Consider the following 18,965-nt stretch of genomic DNA (forward strand, 5'->3'; position numbering starts at 1 on the left):
TCTCTGAATTGTGTTTTCGGCAAAGCTTTCTGAAGAGCCTCATTTCACCTAGAGATACGGTTTTCCCCTCCTCTCCCTGTGAGGGGGCTCTTAGAACTGAGATTGCTAAATAGATGCAAATGTTGTGCTGTTTTTATTCCTTTATTCAAGCCTGGGGGCATGAAATCTGAGTTCTCTTACTCTGCTTTCAGCAGTGAAATAAGGGCCGTAGGAAAGTCTTTAAACGACGGTGAAAAAATAAATATTAACTTGAAACAGTGAAGGTACAAACCCCCTCATACTATTAACCTTTGACTTAAATAAAAATTAGGAACTACATCTTACCACTTAGCACTTTTGTGAGGGACCGAGGCTCCTCTGGAGGAATCAGGTTTGAGCCAGTAAATAATTTGCGAGAGCTTCTGAAAAGTAGGCAAAGTTTTCCATCCAAACCAGGAGAAAACTTGTTTTTCTCATAGGATTTCCCTGCAGACCAACACCCCAACAGGCATAGTGCACAAAAGAAAGCACTAGCAAAACCCACAATCGCTTTACACGTCTAACCATTTTTATTCAGGCTTTCAAGCAAAAGTAAGAGCTCTTTGGGGGTCAAAAGTTCTGAAATAAAGAATTTCTTCCCTTAGGTCAGGAAATCAAATATGCTAAAAACTCTCCCTAACCTTTTGTTTAGAGGAAGCTTAGAGAGGGGGGAAAATCCCCCAAATTAGAAATCAAGGAATTGGTATTTGCACTTTATATGAAATCTGCATTTATCTCTCACTTCTTCCAGCTGAGAAGGTAAATAGCAGCCGTGGTGTTTTGGAGGCAAATATTGTTGTGTCCTATTCTTGGTAACGAAATCTGCTCCCAGGCCTGCTCCATCCCTGTCTGATTGTGCCCTGGGGCTGTCGCAGGCAGCCAAAGGAGCCTTTCAGAAAATCCAGGCCATGTTTTGACTTCATTACAAATTCCAAATAGAACAAGTTTTCGCCTGGCTTAGGCTTTGGTTATGAAAGTTTCCCACAGCTCTCGAAAATATACAGAATAATAAATGGCCAGGCAGAGAGAGAGAGGAGGCAGTAATTCCATCAAAGGTTTTTGGTCACATCCTAGAGCACAATCACAGAGCCCAGAGAGCTTATGTCACTAGGACCCAGAGATAAAATGTTTTGCCTTGGGCCCGAGGTCACACATTGGGTCAAGAACTCTGAGGTTCTGTCCTTTGTTCCCCTGTGAAGGGGAGAAAGCCTCCTCTCTACCCGACGCTGGCCCCCTAGCCTTCCCTGGAGACACATTGTGAAACGTTCTCACCCTCAAGGGGTGGCTGGGAAGCTTCAAATGTTTTTTGGGCATTTCCAGCATAAAAGCAAAAATTGATGCGTTTCAGTGGGATAAGCCCTGAGGCACAAAGGAAAAACCCCCACGGCGGTGGGTGTGAAGAGGAAACTTTTTATTGTCCTGCTGCGGATTTTTTTCTTTCATTTTTCTTCTCTTTTCCTTTTGCTAGCCTCTTTATTAAGTCAAGATGTTATAGGAAGGCACCAGTTAAATATGACATGCAAGCTTATGAAGGCAAGCCTTTACTCCCTAATTACAAGTGAGAACACAAGTTGGCCATGTTCCTGATCTCCATCCTTCTTCCTCCCTTCTCCCTTGTTCCAGGTTCTTCTTCTCTCATCCTTTTTTTCTGGGAAAAAAAAAAAAAACATAATGAAACACTTTAATGACAAATTCTAGAAGGCCATTCCCTATCCTCCAAGAACCCCAACTACTGATGTCATCATCTTCACAGACATGCCCTTTCTTCCTGCACATCTCTATTTTAGAAAACATGAACAAAATACTTCAAATAAGGGGACTTCCTTTGTGGTCCAGTGGTTGAGACTCCATGCTTCCAATGCAGGGGGTGCAGGTCTGATTCCTGGTCAGGGAACTATGATCCCACATACTGTGTGACCAAAAAACCCCACATTTTTTAAGTGCAAAATACTTCAAATAAGTCCAACAGTGGGCCTTTTACATTAGGTTTTTTGTTTTTTTGTTTTTTTCCCAAAAGAGCTCGTTCACATATATGTCCCTCCCTAGAAGAAGTTCATTAGTTCCTTTTTGAAAAACAATTTTGTTTATTTATGTTTGGCTGTGCTGGGTCTTCATCGCTGAGAGGGCTTTTCTCCAGTTGCGGAGAGCTGGGGTTACTCTCTAGTTGTGGTGTGTGGGTTTCTCATTGCAGTGGCTTCTCTTGTTGCACAGCACTGCCTCCAGGGCACGCAGGCTTCAGTAGTTGGGCTCAGGGGCTCTAGAGCACAGGCACAATAGCTGTGAAGCTTCTCTGAAGCATATGAGATTCTCCCAGACCAGGGATCTGGACCTGTCTCCTGCATTGGCTGGCAGATTCTTTACCACTGAGCCACCAGGAAACCCCCATCACTAGCTCCTTATTTTTGAAAAGCCAATAACAATAGCCTGACAATTCCTCACCCATCATGCTGACATCATTGGATTGGTGGGCTGTGGCTTCTTGACATCAAAGCCATGGATTATGGCTTTTCCATATGTGGTTCACAATCCAGTCATTGCCATCATCCACATACCATCCACTGTCCTCTTGAAACCCCTGAAGTGATGAAAGAGTCAGGCAGTGGTTGATGATTAAAGGCTGGACCCTGAATTGCTCCCAAACTCATTTTTGAAGAGTCTTTGAACATGAACAAAATGTTATCAATGAGTTTTAACCAGGAAGAGCAAGCACTATTGTGTCTCTGTTCCCCACATTTAGTCAAACTTGTAAACTCATCCTTCTGATGGCTTCCGCTGGTAGCTGGACCCAACAGAAGCATTCGATAGAATCCATAAGAAAACGATAATTCTGTTGTTCTGATTATACCCCACCTGGTATAGAATATATATCTTAAATATAAAAAAAGGCATTAGTAAGTATTTGTGATTTAACCAGACTGCAATTACAGTATGAAGAGAAATTGTTACTGGGAAATCTACCATTGGCAGGGGCAGCAGGCCAACAAGGGTGCCTTGGTGTGTGAAAGTGCGAGTGTTAGTTGCTTAGTTGTGTGCTACTTTTTGAGACCCTATGGACTATACCCCATCAGGCTTCTCTGTCCATGGAACTCTCCAGGCAAGAATACTGGAGTGGGTAGCCATTCCCTTCTCCAAGGGATCTTCCTGACCCAGGGATTGAACCTGTGTCTCCTGTATTGCAGATTCTTTACTGCCTGAGCCACCAGGAAAGCTCCAAGAATACTGGAATGGGTGGCCATTTCCTTCTCCAGGAGATCTGCCTGACCCAGGGGTTGAACCCAGGTCTCCTACATTGCAGGCAGATTCTTTACATCTGAGCCACCAGGAAAGCCACCAGGAAGGCTTGTGTGTCTATATTAAGATCAAGGAAGAAACACAGCCAAGAACAAGGTGAAAAGAAGTTCATTCATTGTCTCAAGGAAATAAAGACCTCAGACTTTTCAAGTGAAAATATACCACTGGCATCAGATACTAATCACAAGGTAATTATTTTTTAAAGAGTTTCCTGAGTAAGACACAGACACCCATGACACCCTTAGGCTAATATATGCACCTAGAGACTAATTCTGCCCTTGGTTGTATGTGCGTTAGTTGTCCTTGGAGTGAATAAAAGCTGCTTTCCATGTTACTCTAGCCTCCTATTTTTTTTTTTTTTTTAATGCCACTTCAGAAGATAGGGATAAAAATGCATCAGATTAAAAAACACTCCTCAAGGGCAATTTGTATGAAAAGTTAAGCTGGGCAACATCAAACTAGGCCCCTTCCTGTAAAATACATCAAATTCAAAGAAGTACTTTTCTTTAAGTTACTAATCTTTCTAATGAATATCAGATTCCATCAGCCAAACTGCTTTTTTGGCAACAACAGTTTTTACCAATGTAAAAGACTGCAAGATGTATTAACAGAAAGTACCCAAAGTATTAATCAATTGCTAAAATACTTTCCTATCCTTTGTCCAAGGAAAAATGCTTTGTTCAAGGAATTTCAAACTTTGTTCAAGGAATTCTGACACTGGAAAGGATGGTCCCTGTCAATCACAGTAATTTGGTATTGCAGGTCTTATTCCTGGGACACCCAGTCAGTGGGCACTCTGAGAGAACCCCCTCCCTGCACATTCCCTATAACAGCCCTGGAATGAATGTAACACCAGCTCATCTCCCCAACACTTCTGCATTAACCCACCTCCAATCGCTTAAAATATCAGATGCCATGCCTGATTTTTTTCAAGCATAAAGAAAATTCCTAAGAATTCCCTGGTAGTCCAGTGGTTAAGACTCAGCGCTTTCACTGTAGTGACCCAGGTTCAGTCCCTAGTCTGAGAACTAAGATTCTGCAAGCCATGTGGTGTGGGGAAAAAAAAAGGAAAAAAGAAAATTCCTGACCTCATTAGACTACATTTCAGATGTCATAAATGGCCGTATCTTACACCCAGCTCATGGGCCATCCAATGTTCTATAACTCTTTTTGGAGTTATATTGCAGTCAGAATTCTGCTTTCATACATGCATTCATTCATTATTTATTGAAAACCTCCAATGTACCAGTCACTGCTTCTAGGAGCTAGGGTAAAGTGGTAAAGGAGACAGTTAACAACATCCCACTCTCAATGAGTTGATTTTCTACCAGGCAGAGGCATCAACAAATCAGCCACCAAATGAAGACAATCATTTCAAACAACAATAAAAGTAAAGGAAAATGATGACACAGAGTGGGCTCACAAGGATGGGAAGGTTTCCTGGGGGAGGGGAAAACATTGAGCTGAAATCCGAATCCCAAGAAAGACTCAGCTGTTGTGAATCTAAAAAGATAAGATGAACCCCGTCTCTTAGTCAGAACATTTACTCATATTATTCTGTAGATTGTGTACCCTCACAACCGGAACACCTACAAGATTCCAAGCAGAAATCGTAAAACCCAGGCATAAAGGCATACCTTTTACTTACCAGCAGGACAACTCCAGGCATTATTTCTCAGTTGAGGGCATATTTAATTACCAAATGTTCTGCGGATGTCTTCCAAGCTGTATAGATTACTGACTTTCAAGAACATAGACTTCTTCCTTTATCACAGAAATACCACTGTCCTTGATGAATTTGCATCTGCAATGATTCATCATTTTGTACTTTACAATTATTTAAGTTCTTCTAAACAACCAGGTACATGCAAAGCACGCTTGCTTTTATTTCATTAGATAACTAACCTCAGAGCTCCGCGAGCAATTTTAAACTTGAAAAAAAAAAAAAAAAATTCAGCTGTGCTGCTATTTCACTGTTCAGGCAACACACTCACCACGCCAGTCAGATTGAGAAATGATTGCCTTCGCTAGTGGCTTACAAGAAAAGACTTCAGGTCACATATTAATTTTTAAAATGTTTTTCTTAAGCCCCTTTTAGCCTTCATGGCACATTCAGAGGCCAGGTATAAAGGAATTCTTAGAATATGGTTTTATTCAATGGCATGCAAGTTTACCCCCACACCATGTCACATCTGGACACCTCCATTCTGGTTGCTTAGGTGTCTGATGGTTTGTCAGAAGGCTAGCCATAACTTAGGCGGAAAACTGGACTCCATTAAAAAAACATTAAAAGCTGAAAAGGAGGCAAGTTGATGTGGCATGGCTCCCAGCAATAAGGAAGCAAGAATGCACACTGAAGCTTAGAAATAGAAAGTGATGTCCTCATAAAAACATGGCTCCAGGCTGGTGTGCCACTAGAAATTCTTCTGTCAGTTTAGAATATTTAGCTTCAAGGGATTTCGACTTTCAAATGTATCTCTGGATGCAAAATAGGCTGCACAGAAGGAGATAGCATTGAAGAAGGAAAGACGAACTGCTCCCAATTACGATCGATTTACGTGAAGCTGAAGATTCCTTTTTTTTCAGATAGCATATTTGATCAGAAAGCGTGCAAGTGGGATGGATGAGCTATCTCGCTGACGCCGAGTGATCCGCTGGCCTTCATAACTAGAAAATTGTGCTAAGAACTGATAGGCCAAAACAATATTAAAAGCTTCAGCACTACTGGTTATCAAGGGAAACTTTCAGCCTAATTGGAAAGCTCACAGCTTCAGGCATCTGAAAAGTTTTGGTTTGGGGCTCTTCCGCGGCATTCCAATGCAGTATTTCCAATCAATAATGGGATGCTATTCACAGCTCCATCATGAGGCTTATGAAGTCCCCTGAGTTTTGTATTTGACTTGTTAAACTGTAAAAAGAGTTGGAGAAACAAACAGAAAAGAAATATCTCAGTCCCCAGCTGCCCAAATATAAAACAATTGAATAAACAAACTCCGGTGCTCAAAGAAAACGGGAAATGGCAAAATGGAAAAGACAGACTGACGCATTTTCATGCACAAACAGCGAGCATCTTGGGTGACCTTCCTGAGTGCAATCTGTCCAGCTGGGTGTTAGGCAAAGAGCTCATCTCTCCAGGCAGATCGAATTATGTGTTAAGATTACAGTGATGCAGATTGTTCCCTAAAACCCACAGACACGAGACTCTTCCTTCCCAACAGATGTGGCCTTCTCAGCGCCATTTAGCTATAAGCAGTAGGTTACGAAGGCCAATGAAAGCATATCCCCAAAAGACTCAGAACAGTGCTTTCCTTAGAGCAACTGTCAACTGTACCTGGAAAACGTCACAATTTTCTTAGCCAACCGCCTTGCACAGAATGGAGCAACAGAATCTTCATCCCTTGGAGATGCCCATGTTTACAGAATGATGTGCCCCAGAGAACTTCCGCTGACATCACCAAGGAGTGTTGAAAGGGAACAGATCCAGAACAAGTTCTGTACTGGGTTTTGATTTTTCTTTTCCCCCAAAGGTTCACCCAGTTGCCTTCATCAGAGGTTTGAAAGGGAACACAGGAGATCTGAGCTGTTGAGTGAGAGGTGAGGAGCTGAAAATACCGATTAATATAAATACAGATAAATACTGATGCTGCTGCTGCTGCTAAGTCGCATCAGTCGTGTCCGACTCTGTGCGACCCCACAGTCGGAAGCCCACCAGGCTCCCCTGTCCCTGGGATTCTCCAGGCAAGAACACTGGAGTGGGTTGCCATTTCCTTCTCCAATGCATGAAAGTGAAAAGTGAAAGTGAAGTCGCTCAGTCGTGTCTGACTCTTAGCGACCCCATGGACTGCAACCTACCAGGCTCCTCCATCCATGGTATTTTCCAGGCAAGAGTACTGGAGTGGGTCGCCAGTGACTTCTCCGATAAATACCGATACATTAATATAAATACCGATTTAAATACCGATTCAACCCAGCACTTGCCCCTGCCCTTTGGTGTGAAACGTCAACTTGTGGAACCAGAGGACAAAAGCCTCCTTTGTGTCCAGGGTAAGAGAGAGACAGACCTCAGCGTGAACCTAAAGAGACATTTTGGGACTTCCCTGGTGGCTCCGTGGTGGACACTCCACCTGCAGCAGATATGTGTTCGATCCCTGGTCCAGGAAGAGCCCACATACCTCGGAGCAACTAAGCCCGTGTGCCACAGCTACCACACCTGTGCTCTACAGCCTGGGAGGTGGAACTACTGAAACCCGGCCACCCTAGAGCCTGTGCTCAGCAATAAGAGAAGCCACTGCAATGAGAAGCCTGCTCACCACTGTGAAGAGTAGCCGCCATTCACCACAACTAGAGAAGGCCTGTGCAGCAAAAAAGACCCTGCATAGCCAAAATTAAATAAATAAAATTACTTTTTAAAGAGACACATCTTTACCCACATTTTAATATTTCTGAAATCAAAATACATCTTACCATCACCGTTAGCCACCAGTAGTTGGCCAGTTATCACTGCCTTTAGACCTGCATAAAACATGTGAAGTGACTCAGAAGGGAATCCTAGAGACAGGAGAGGAAGCTTTTGGGAAATGCTCCATCACCAATGCTTTTGATGGCACAGAGGACAAGCCTGAACAGCAAAACATGAAGATTACAGACTCCAAGTAGGAAACTAATTCATAAGAATCACATTCTGAAAATGAAGTTTTGTAAATTCCTCAGCCAATGTATTTCATTTTTAGTTTGCCTTTTACATATGCACAAGAGATATATAGGGGCAAAATCAATGCCAAAATAAGTACAAGAACCTTTCCAGGGACTTCCCTGGGGGTCCAGTGGTTAAGACTTCACCTTCCCATGCATGGGATGCAGGTTCAATCCCTGGTTGGACAGCTAAGATCCCACATGCCTTGGGGTCAAAAAAAAAAAGACATAAAACAGAAGCAGTATTGTAACAAATTCACTAAAGACTTTAAAAAATGGTTCACATCAAAGAAAACTTGAAAAAAAAAAACCTTTCCAACAAAAATTCTAAGGCATAAAAAAAAAAAAATCATGGTGCTACAGTTGTAGGAGTAATTTTTGTTTTCTTCAGTTCAGTTCAGTCGCTCAGTCGTGTCCAACTCTTTGCGACCCCATGAATCGAAGCACGCCAGGTCTCCTTGTCCATCACCAACTCCCGGAGTTCACTCAGACTCATGTCCATTGAGTCAGTGATGCCATCCAGCCATCTTATTCTCTGTCGTCCCCTTCTCCTGCCTCTAATCCCTCCCAGCATCAGAGTCTTTTCCAATGAGTCAACTCTTCGCATGAGGTGGCTAAAGTACTGGAGCTTCAGCTTCAGCATCATTCCTTCCAAAGAAATCCCAGGGCTGATCTCCTTCAGAATGGACTGAGTGGATCTCCTTGCAGTCCAAGGGACTCTCAAGAGTCTTCTCCAACACCACAGTTCAAAAGCATCAATTCTTCGGTGCTCAGCCTTCTTCATCGTCCAACTCTCACATCCATACATGACCACAGGAAAAGCCATAGCCTTGACTAGAGGGACCTTTGTTGGCAGAGTAATGTCTCTGCTTATGAATATGCTATCTAGGTTGGTCATAACTTTCCTTCCAAGGAGTAAGCGTCTTTTCATTTCATGGCTGCAGTCACCATCTGCAGTGATTTTGAATTTGTTTTCTTGGTGGAACATAAAACCATAGTGGGTCTTAAAACCTATGATACCTGAACTTCACTGAAACACAATAGTTCACTTAACAGCCCGGAACTTCACATCTCTCTTCTGAAAAAGGTCCTAAGAGAGATGGAGGCTGACCCCAGTAGCTGGCCCCAAGATGAATTCACAGAGGTCTATTGTGACACACGATCTATTCCCAGTCGATGGCGATATTACTCTCTAGCCATTTATCTGCTTCAACCACAATACAAATACCACAAACAAACTCATTTGCTCAGCCCAGCATGCTTTCCTGTTTTCATTTAGCTTGTCAACTCTGTACCATGTGGACAAAACCCCACAGACATCAACAAAGCCTTGATGACAAGAGTACTTTTTGGTGATAATCTGTGAAGCAAATGAAATGAAATGATTACCTGATTCAGTGTTTTAATGACAGAATGACTGTAACATGAAATCCAATTGTTCTAAATGCCACTCCAGAAAAAAAAAAAAAAAAAAAAACAGAAAAAGATACACTAATCTCAAGGTGGGTTGTGTAGGTGCTCAGCTGCTTGGTCATGCCTCACTCTTTGTGACCCCATGGTCTGTAGCCCGCCAGTCTCCTCTGTCCTTGGGATTTTCCAGGCAAGAATACTAGAGTGGATTGCCTTTGCTTTGTCCAGGGGATCTTTCCCAACCCAGGGATTTAACTCTGGTCTCTTGCATTGGCAGGAGGATTCTTTACCACTGTGCTACCTGGGAAGCCCAAGGTAGGTAGAGGAAATTGCTTTAAACTTTTTTTCACTAAAATAATTTTTTAAACTTTGACCATCAGATTATAAGCCAACTAAAACACTTAAATATCTTTAAGTTGAATGGCTGAGCAACCATTATTTTTCTAATTCTAAATGTCTCTCAAAAAAAAAAAAAAGTAATAAGCAGATCAGCAATCTTCAATTGGGACTAAAATTTCTAAAATTAACTTTAATTTTGACTTGATTCTTTTTTCCTTCTTGAAAATCCATTTTTAAATAGCCACTTCTTTGTCAGTGAATAAACAGAGAACCCACTGGTTCCCCACTATTTTCTTTCTTTCCTTATTCGTATTTTCCTGCCCAAATCCTCAAAATGATACTGTGGATATCTGCTTTCTGCTTCATTGAGGCCACCATTAGTGCAGTCAGAATACAGAGGCAAAAAAAAAAAAAAACTAGCCAATTTAAGCCTTAACAAATGTGCAACTTGCACTTTTAAAGGGGTAAGTGGCTATTGAGAGAGAGAGAGAGAGAGAGAAACATCAAAATAGAGCATGTCAAGATAAATCAGCAACAGTTAATGCAGTCTAAGATGCATGGCGATTATACTTTTAAAAGGGGCTTCTCAGGTGGCTCAGTGGTAAAGATTCAGTCAGTTCAGTTGCTCAGTCGTGTCCGACTTTTTGTGACCCCATGGACTGCAGCACGCCAGGCTTCCCTGTCCATCACTAACTTCCGGAGCTTGCTCAAACTCATGTTCATCTGGTTGTTGATGCCATCCAACCATCTCATCCTCTGTTGTCCCCTTCTCCTCCTGCCTCCACCGGTGGTAAAGAATCTGCCTGCAAATACAAAAGGTACAAGAGACCTGGGTTCGATCCCTGGATGGGGAAGATCCCCTGAAGGAAGAAATGGTAACCCACTTTAGTATTCTTGCCTGGAAAACCTGACAGACAGATGAGCCTAGTGGGCTACAGTCCATAGGACCGCAAAGAGCCAAACATGACTTAGCGACTGAGCATGCACAGGCACATACTTTTTATTAGCATTCAGATAAAAGGTGTTGACACTTACTGAGCCTTTATTATACCCAGCTACTAAGTGTTGTGTATATAGACACTTATTTAATCCTTATCTATCCTTCTAAGTAGATACTATTATGATCACCCCAACAGTTGAGGAACCTGAGGCAAGGAGAAGTTAAGTGGCTTGCCCAAGGTCAGACATTAAATAGAGCTGAGATTCAAACCCTATCAGGTTGACCTCAACATGCAACCACTGTGCTACATATTTATGATTCTAAGTTGTATATTTTTTTCCACATGATGGTCTTACAATCAATGATTGTCATAGTTTAAGTGGCTACATTCTTTTTTTGTGTGTGGGACATAAAATATGTCTTAAAATTGATGTCATCTTGGAGTCTATGAAATGGTATATTGCTTCATTGAGTGGAGAAGCTCTGGTTTCTACTGAAAGGTCTCAAACAAAAGGCCCTTCACAATCCAGAAGACTGATGCCAACAATAGGGACCAGAGTATGAAATTGCAAGGCCTGGAAACTTTCTTGTGTTGTCAGGAAGAAGGCAGCAGCAGGAAGCTAATCCTCCTGTATGCTGGGTAGCAAAGGCAGCCTTGAGGGGTTGGGACTAGATCAAGGCAGCCCTGGAGGGCTGTTTGCCTTCCTTCTCACCTAGAAGGTGTGGATGTGTGAGACTCCTGAAATGCATTCTCACTGATAAAGCTGAAAGACTGGCCAAAGTTCACAAAACAAAGGCTCAGAAGCAAATTAAAAGTCAGAATCCAGGTATATCCCTCAAAGGTAGTGTGTTAGTTGCTCATTTGTGTCGGACTCTTTGTGACCCCATGGACTGTAGTCTGCCAGGCTCCTCTGTCCATGGAATTTTCCAGGCAAGAATACTGGAGCAGGTTGCCATGCCCTTCTCCACGGGATCTTCCTGACCCAGGAATTAAACCCTTGTCTCCTGCATTGGCAGACAGATTCTTTACCATCTGAGCCACCAGAGAAGCTGGGGGCTTTGACAATTAAAATTGTTGAAGACGATACTAGTTCAGTTCTCTATGGGGCACTGATCACAATATAGGTTGATAAGAACATGCTAACTCGGCACAGGGACTCTTCTCTGCACAGGGGCAGAGGCTGTCTAATAGGCCCGGCTGCGGGCAGCCACATCCCCATCAGAGACAAGTTTGATGCTGTCATTGAGGGTGACTCCCAAGAGAAAGTCTCGGACGGTGAACTTGAGGGAAAAGGGCAAAATCCAGGAATAAGAAGAAAATGGTGAATAGCAAGCTGAAGGGCAAAGAGAACCTCAACGTTCAGAATCGGCTGGAGGTGAGTTAAGACGCCGCTGAGCACAAAACCTGAATCTGCAAGAAAGATGGAGAGGGGAGGCTGTCAGACGGAAAGTGTGTGGATTTATGAAAGCAGCCTGGCCAAAGCGCGGGCTTCATCAGAAACTAATGAAACAGAGGAATCCCACCCCCCAACACCACCCCCGCTCCTGCCCTGCTCCGTTACCGTCCCTAATCAAAAGAACTGACGAATAAAATCAGAGATCGTGACAATTTGAAGGAGAAAAACAGAAGACAGACGGGGAGGGTCTGGCAAGGGGAGAAACAGGATCGCACGTTTGAAGACAGAATCCTACAGGTAAGACTGGGGGCAAGAGTTTCCAATTACAGACAAGGGCGAAAATGGCAGAGAAGATATGAAATATCGTATTTGTGTTTGTTCTGTACGGAAAATGAGGCTCTTCCTACCTCAAGGACAATTTTCACAGAAAGCAAGATGGGCTGTGAGCAAGGATGGGGGTTCTCGCCACGTAGTGGTGCGACCCCCACCAGGCGGATCCGCTCGTGCTCATAGCGCCCCCGGGAGGCCGGACCCCGCACTGCAGCCACAAGGAGGCCTGGCCCTGACGCCCGCGGGTCCCTCACAGATTAACACACGCACCCAGGACCCACACACAGCGCGCACGCGCACACACACACACACACACGTCTCCTCTTTTGTCAGAAGCTACTCTAGAGTTCTCTGATTTTTACCCCCTGCTCATTCCAGTCCATGCTACATTCTGATACATCTGAAAAATTCCATTTTTTCTGCCCTTCCTACCACCCCAAGGTGGCCTCAGATTGCATCGTAAGCTAGCACTGAAATATTACACATGATCTTCACCGACTTACCTTGATGCCCCATCCCCTCCCACAATTCTCTCAAATCCTCGGTTCAGCTGCCTGGATCCCAAGGTCCCAGTCTGCTCTGCTCTGCTGGCTTGCTTCTCTCCACTTGTCCAACTACCTCATGTCTTTTAACTCTGCTCAATGTTATGTGGCAGCCTGGATGGGAGAGGAGTATGGGGGAGAACGGATACATGTATATGTACGGCTGAGTCCCTTTGCTGTTCACCTGAAACCATCACAACATTGTTAATCAGCTATATGTATGTGTGTTTGTGCTAAGTCACTTCAGTTGTGTCCGACTCTTTGTGACCCTATGGACCATGGCCTGCCAGGCTCCTCTGTCCGTGGGATTCTCCAGCAAGAATACTGGAGCGGGTTGCCATGCCCTCCTCCAGGGATCTTCCCAACCCAGGGATCGAACCCATGTCTCTTACAACTGCTGCATTGGCAGATGGGTTCTTTACCACTAGTACCAGCTGGGAAGCCCCAGTTGGCTATATCCCAATACAAAATAAAAAGTAAAAAAAAAAAAAAATCACTTTTTTTTTTTAAACTGCTTTATTGAGATTTCGTTCACATACCATGTACTTCGCTAGTTTAAAGCATACAGTCATTTGGTACATTTGCAATGTTGGGCAACCACCACCACTAATTCCAGGGTATTTTCATCACCCTCAAAAGGAAACTCAGATCCATTAGCAATTCTTCTTTCATCACCATCCACACTGTCCCCTGATAGCCACAAACCTACTTTGGCTTCTGTGGATGATCCACCTGTTCTGGACATTTCACACAAATGGAATCATAAATCACATAAATGGATCTTTGTGCCTGGCTTCTTTCATCTGGATTTCAAGGTTCACCCATATTTTAGTGTGTATTAGTACTTCATTTTTTTTCTGTTACTGAATAATATTTCACTGTGTGGATATACGACATTATGTTCATCCATTCATCACTGATGGACATTTCCTTGTTTCTAATTTGAAGCTGTTAAGAATAATGGTGTTCTGAATATTTGTGTATGTGTTTGTGTGTATATATGTTTTCATTTCTCTTGGAGTGGAATAGCTTGGTCCTATGGTAACTCTATGCTTAATATTTTAGAAACCTGCCAGACTGTTTTCCAAAGTGGCTGCACTATTTTACATCCCCATGGGGCTTCCTGGTAGCTCAGCTGGTAAAGAATCTGCCTGCAATGCAGGAGACCATGGTTCAATTCCTGAGTCGGGAACATCTGCTGGAGAGGGGATAGGCTACCCACTCCAGTATTCTAGGCTTCCCTGGTGGGTCAGCTGGTAAAGAACCTACCTGCAATGCAGGAGACCTGGGTTCAATCCCTGCATTGTGAGTTGAGAAGGGAATGGCTACCCACTCCAGTATTCTGGCCTGGAGAATTCCATGAACTGTATAGTCTATGGGGTTCCAAAGAGTCATACACGACTGAGCAACTTTCACTCACTCATAACCAGTATATGAAGGCTCCAATTTCCCCACACCCTTGATAACACTTGTGAGTATTTGAGATTCACCTTTAACAAGAAATATATATATATATATATATATATATATATATATATATATATGACCAATTTGCTGATATTTCTAACTATGTGACAGAGTCTGTGCTTAGTGATCTATATGTATTATCTGCTTAATCTTCAAAATACCTGAGAAGCAAATATTTTCTTCTTTTTGAAAATTAGGTGATCAAGGATTAGAATTTAGTGATCGGACAAAGCTATGGTAATGGTTCAAGGACTCATGTCTCCAAAGCTCACTTTCAAATACAACTCTAGATAGCCCCCCAAGATGCCTTTACAAGTCAACTCCAGACACTGAGACCATTCTTCTGAACACAGAGCGAGTTGGTAATGGTTTGCATACCACCTTGAATGGTTCTCTGGTTGTCTGCTGTATAAAATACTATTTTCCCAATAGACAGTAAACACTGTTGGCTGGAATTACTTTCCCTCCATTTTGTGCTGGGGAAATAAAATGTTTAATAAACACTATATGAGTTGACAGAATTTTTTGAGAATTTTTTTGTTTGACTTCTTTTTTTCTGAGAAGTCATACAGTTTCCCTTTTGGCTTGTTTCCATGATGTCTGAGTGAAGCAAGAAGGAATAGATCATGACGATGCTCACACTCATACCTCACCTACTGCTAGAAACTGCAGAAATGTGTGTTATAGAGAGCATCACCTGTTTTCTTTAAAAAAGAAAGAAAGAAAGAAAGAAACAACACTTTTTAATAGAAAACCTCAACTTTTCCTTTGGAATCCAATACACACACATACACACTCACCCCACTCCTTACATACAAATATACCATGCACACACACATACATCATATGTACTTACATGTGAACATTTTTTGCATGTGTTGTACATACCAGGGACTTTATCTATGTCATCTTTTATCCATCTAACACAACCACAAGGTAAGTATTAATTACTCTCATTTTATACATAAACTGATATACACACGTTCTTTTCACCAAGGGTGCTGCTGTTTAGTCAATAAAACATGTCCGACTCTTTGTGACCCCATGGACTGTAGCCCGGCAGGCTCCTCTGTCCAAGGGATTTCCCAGGCAAGAATACTGGAGTGGGTTGCCATTTCCTTCTCCAGGGGATCTTTCCAACCCAGGGATCAAACCCATATCTCTTGCTTGGCAAGTGGATTCTTTATCACTGAGCCACCTGGGAAGCCCAAGGTTACACAGGTAGTAAATGACAGAACCGACTTTGACCATTAAACCGATAGTCTTTTCACCACACCACACTCTTCTCTCAGATGTTCCAGGAGGCATGTAGCTTGGTCATGGAGCTTCACTAATTCATTCCCTCATCTTCTTGTAGCACCTATCCTGTGGCCGCCACAGCCTGTCCCACACAGTCCAGCTCAGTGTAATCGCGTCTGTGTTCCTGTCCCTGCACCCTCCACAACCAAACATCCTCATCAAACTCTGGAGATTTACATAAAAACATTCCAGGACAGAAGCAGATGCAGTTTGTGTTTATGGACCTGGGGCTTATGGTTTTGAAACAATGTACTGGGACTAGATGATGTTCAACTCTTCACATCATGCCCAGCCTCAATGGATTCCAAAGTGTTATCCAATAAACTCTGAAAGAAAAATAGTAAATTCCACAGTTAAAATGAGGTCCACTTGATCAAGTTCTCGTGAGTTACATCTCCTAGACAAACATGAATGAGGACCATCAAAAGAGCCTACAACTAATTCTAGATAGGTTGGTTTTAATCCAGTGAGACATTAATCACTTAATCTCCCTGGGCTTAAATTTCTTCGACTACTAAAAAAAAGAAAATTGGTTGAATTACATGATCCTGAAGGTCCTCTTTAAATATGAAATTATGTGATTCTTTAATAATGAGGAATGGCCTCTCGGGAGTAGGGGAGAAGAGAATGGAGAACAGGGTAATTTACCTGGAGTCGACAGATGTGTTTCAAGGGGACAAGAACTCCCCAGAAGAAATGCGGATTATTTTGTGAGTTCACATTGGAAGAGAGAGGATTCATTGTTTCACTAGATTCACGATGGACTCAGTAACCTCCCATGTCTGCCAATTACTTGATTATAGGTTGGAGTTCAAAAGTGGTTGTGGAAAATTGTTTCCCCCAGAAGACTGAATTCATGTTGAGGGTAACTTCAAAGTCCTTTTCTTACTGCTTACAAATAGTTTAAGACACGGTATTTAGACAGGGCATTCTCTGTTGGTCCAGTAGTTAGGACTCAGTGCCTCCACAGCTGTGAAAAGGGTTCAATCCCTGGTTGGGGAACTAAGATCCCGAAAAAAATACAATGAAGCAAAAAAAAAAAAAAGACAACACATCCTTAGCTGAGCTCTCTAAATGTTCTTCCTCTAAGGTGGCGAGTTAGACCAGTGATGCTCGTGTGTGATGACAAGTAAATACGTCACAGGGTATAATGTTCCCATAGGAAATATAGTCAATTATATTGTAACAGCTTTTTATGGTGACCGGTCTTACTGCCATGATCATTTCATAATGCATAAAAATGCCGAAAAAATACTGAATATGTTGTACACCTGAAACAAATATATTGTCTGATAATAACAACTCATTTTTTAAATGTCCAGAGATGATGGTTTTGGACACAGATTTTCATCATCACTTGCCAGATTTTCTGGGTAAGCCTTTTCAGGGCTGGGATTCTGGAAATCTACAGGGGGGTTTTATCCACATCGGAGAGGATCTTTCTTCATTCACTACAATGTTAGAGATTAATATACTAGCTATACTCTTTTGTGCGTGATCCTAATGAAAGTCTAAATTCGGCTTTAAACTCTCCATCTCTCAGATTTCAGATTATCTCTATAGATAAATAATGGATTGGATCTGAGAGCCAATCAAACTTAAAAATTCAGAGAAAGGATACACTTAAGAGCTGTATTGGTTTCTCCTAGAGATGTTTCTAATTGGTAAACAGTGTGAAATGAAAGTTTGCATGTGGGCATGTTCAGTCATGTCCAACTCTTTGGAATTCCATGAACTGTAGCCCGCCAGGCTCCTGCCTGTGTCCATGGAATTTTCCAGGCAAGAATACTGGAGTGGGCTGCCATCTCCAACTCCAGGGGATCTTCCAAACCCAGGGATCAAACCTGCGTCTCTTGTGTCTCCTCCTGCATTGGCAGGTGGATTCTTTATCACTGTGCCACCTTCCAGACCGATGTCTTGTTGTGGAGGTACTCTAGTTCTGTGTAACTCTGCCATCAGAGAAGGTACCTCTGTAGAAAAAGGCATGGATGCCCACACTGCACGACTACTACTCCTACCCACCACTCAACATGAGGGCAAAGAGGAAGATCTGGACGTTTTAAAAACAGAAATTACAAAATGAAGGGTAATAAACAGGTGCATTTTAAACAGAATTATATACCTACAAGAATTATAATACCTACGTATTATATGTACATCAAGGCTGTATATTGTCACCCTGCTTATTTAACTTCTATGCAGAGTACATCATGAGAAATGCTGGGCTGGAAGAAGCACAAGCTGGAATCAAGATTGCCAGGAGAAATATCAATCACCTCAGATATGCAGATGACACCACCCTTATGGCAGAAAGTGAAGAGGAACTAAAAAGCCTCTTGATGAAGGTGAAAGAGGAGACTGAAAAAGTTGGCTTAAAGCTCAACATTCAGAAAACAAAGATCATGGCATCTGGTCCCATCACTTCATGGGAAATAGATGGGGAAACAGTGGAAACAGTGTCAGACTTTATTTTTCTGGGCTCCAAAATCACTACAGATGGTGACTGCAGCCATGAAATGAAAAGACGCTTACTCCTTGGAAGAAAAGTTATGACCAACCTAGATAGCATATTCAAGAGCAGAGACATTACTTTGCCAACAAAGGTCCGTCTAGTCAAGGCTACGGTTTTTCCGGTGGTCAAGTATGGATGTGAGAGTTGGACGATGAAGAAGGCTGAGTGCCGAAGAATTGATGCTTTTGAACTGTGGTGTTGGAGAAGACTCTTGAGAGTCCCTTGGACTGCAAGGAGATCCAACCTGTCCATTCTGAAGGAGATCAGCCCTGGGATTTCTTTGGAAGGAATGATGCTAAAGCTGAAACTCCAGTACTTTGGCCACCTCATGCGAAGAGTTGACTCATTGGAAAAGACTCTGATGCTGGGAGGGATTGGGGGCAGGAGGACAAGGGGACGACAGAGGATGAGATGGCTGGATGGCATCACTGACTCGATGGACGTGAGTCTGAGTGAACTCCGGGAGTTGGTGATGGACAGGGAGGACTGGCGTGCTGCGATTCATGGGGTCGCAAAGAGTCGGACACGACTGAGCGACTGAACTGAACTGAACTGAACTGATATACCTACAATGAATGGGCCTTCACTTTAAGCAAATGGACTCTGAACTTGAGGGAATCTTAGGGGTATGTGTTTGTGTTTTCAACATTTCGTTGCTTTTTGTTTTAACTGTGGTAAAATATACATAGGCTCAAATGGTAAAGAATCTGCCAGAAATGCAGGAGACG

General features: G+C 42.7%; 1 long non-coding RNA gene across 3 annotated transcripts; it reads right to left on the minus strand.

Annotated features, from left to right (window-relative positions):
* Nucleotides 1-525: 525 nt before the first annotated feature.
* On the minus strand, nucleotides 526-14,457 carry LOC100849762 (uncharacterized). 3 transcript variants are annotated; one of them, XR_239805.5, is made up of 4 exons: nucleotides 6,641-14,457; nucleotides 4,958-6,217; nucleotides 2,458-2,593; nucleotides 526-1,666 (listed from the first exon to the last, which is right to left on the minus strand). It is a non-coding gene; the product is annotated as an uncharacterized lncRNA (long non-coding RNA). The 3 variants fall into 3 exon arrangements; XR_009492709.1 differs by having other exon boundaries at nucleotides 4,947-14,446; XR_815136.4 differs by having other exon boundaries at nucleotides 4,958-14,443.
* Nucleotides 14,458-18,965: the final 4,508 nt, after the last annotated feature.

This window comes from Bos taurus, chromosome 24 (assembly GCF_002263795.3).
Source record: "Bos taurus isolate L1 Dominette 01449 registration number 42190680 breed Hereford chromosome 24, ARS-UCD2.0, whole genome shotgun sequence".
NCBI lineage: Eukaryota > Metazoa > Chordata > Mammalia > Artiodactyla > Bovidae > Bos > Bos taurus.